The sequence below is a fragment of the Hordeum vulgare genome, chromosome 5H (genome assembly GCF_904849725.1).
Source record: "Hordeum vulgare subsp. vulgare chromosome 5H, MorexV3_pseudomolecules_assembly, whole genome shotgun sequence".
Taxonomy (NCBI): Eukaryota; Viridiplantae; Streptophyta; class Magnoliopsida; order Poales; family Poaceae; genus Hordeum; species Hordeum vulgare.
Genome location: NC_058522.1, coordinates 358,503,380 through 358,505,775, shown reverse-complemented (window position 1 = coordinate 358,505,775; position 2,396 = coordinate 358,503,380).

Below are 2,396 nucleotides of genomic sequence, written 5' to 3'. Positions count from 1 at the left end.
TTGTATATGCCTGTCACGTACAATTCCTTCAACCCTGCATTTTCATCAGTAACATTTGTGTTTTCCTCAAGTGAGGAAATAGACACAGCAGGTGCAGTTGAAGAATTTGTAGCAATAGTAGCATTTGATGATTCTGGTGAGGAATTAGCAGTTTCACGTTCAATGCATTTAAGACATGGAGGAATGAATTCAACTTGACCAACGCTGATCTATTGAGCTAGTAATGAATCATTTTCCATACGAAGATCATCATGAGACATCCTCAACTTCTCAAGCTCAAGCTTCCTTTGAAGAAATTCATAGGAAAGCTTCTCATGATCAATGAGGAGTGTATCATAACGATCCTGAAGATTATCAAATCTAGACTGAAGACTTTTCACATCTTCAGTGAGGATTTGGGTAAGATTCATTTCATCATTCAATAGATCATCACTTTTATCTAGCAGTTTCCGAAGCTTTTCCAGAGCAGTTTGTTGTTTAGTGGCAATGATAGCAAGTTTACTGTAACTGGGTTTCTTATAATTATCAGGTTTACAGTCACTTGAATCAGAGGAGGAGGCATTATTTGGTACCTTTGAACCTTTTGCCATGAAGCAAAAGGTTGGAGCGAAGTCATCAGCATAGTCATCAGTGTGGATGGTGCTATCATTTTCTTCAAGGTTGAAGATTGACTTGTTGACAAAAGTGGTTCCAGTGCAAGACTAGCATGTCCGGATTCTGAGTCTTCATTAGAACCCTCTTCTTCATCACATTCCTCTGATTCTGCCTCGGAGTCCATTTCCTTGCCAATAAGTGCCCGAGCCTTTCGGAAACTAGTCTTCTTGTGCGATGAGGGCTTTGAAGATGAGGATTTTGAAGATTTCTTCTTCCTCTTCGAGTCATCAGAACTGTCATCCTTGTATTTCTTCTTCTTTGATTCCTTTCCCCAACGGGGACAATCAGCAATGTAATGACCTGATTTCTTGCACTTGTGTTCGTTTCTTGTAGTCCTCAGATGAAGATTCCGATTTCCTCATGTCTCTTCTTGAAGATTTACCGAACTGACCACATCGTGTAAATCTCTGGAATTTCCTCCCGAGCATTGCAAGCTCCTGTCCAAATTCTTCAGGGTCACAAATGTTTTCATCTGTGTCTTCGTCTTCAGATGAGGAAATTGCTCTAGCCTTCAGTGCACGTGGTCTGGAATAGCTTGGTCCATATAGATCTCTCTTTTCTTCTAGCTAGAATTCATGAGTATTTAGCCTTTCTAGTATATCAGCTGGATCAAGCATCTTGTAATCTGGTCTTTCTTGAATCATCAGAACTAAAGTATCAAATGAAGAATACAAAGATCTCAGCAGTTTCTTCACAACTTCGTGATCAGTGATGTCTCGAGCTCCCAGTGCTTGCAGTTCATTTGATATGTCAGTGAGGCGATCAAAGGTGTCTTGGCAGCTTTCATTGTCATGTCTCAAAGCGATTGAAGAGATTGCGAAGAATATCAACACGAGAGTCACGCTGGGTTGATACTCCTTCATTTACCTTGCACGGTCTCTCCGAGATCAGTGTTGCAGAGCCCAAAGCACTTACTCTTCCAAACTAGCCTGGGCTCAGTTGGCCACAGATGATGTTCTTCGCTTGAGAATCGAGTTGCTTGAATTTCTTCACATCAGCAGCAGAGACACTGGCAGAGATGATGGGGACGCCATGTTCCACAATATACCCGAGATCATTATCAATAGCTTGTAGATGCATTTGCATTTTGTACTTCCAGAAGGGAAAGTTCTTTCCTTCGTAGGTAGGACATGATGCAATCACCTTAAACATGCCTGCAGTCGACATAACTAAAACTCCAGGTGGTTAAACAAAAATCACACAGAACAAGGGAGTACCTTGCTCTGATACCAATTGAAAGTGCGTTATATTGACTAGAGGGGGGTGAATAGGAGATTCCTTTTGAGGAAATTCCTTTTGAGGAAATTCCTCACTGATGACTAACTTATAGCGGAAATAGTAAAGGATCAGATGTGCAAAGTTTCACAACAGCAGTTTTTCAGAGTGAAGAATGTGAAAACAGATCGCACTGTGAGCAGGCACACAGAATACAGATCAGGATTAACTAACGTGAAGAATTTGGGGTTGAGGAAATTCAGAGAAAGTCTTCAACAAATTCTTCAAACAGTCGCAGTAAAAGTCATCAACACATAATACAAGGAAAGTAAGGAGTTGAGGAATTAGAACTCGTTGCTCAGTGAAGACAGTCGTTGATGACCGAGTTCCAACTGATGTGACAGTCGTACATCTGGTTTGGAGTGGCTTGGTATTGAAACCAAAGGACACCCAGTCCCGGGACACACAGTCCCTACTGTATTCTCCTTGAGCTAAGGACACACAGTGCTCGCCCAACACTCGTGGTA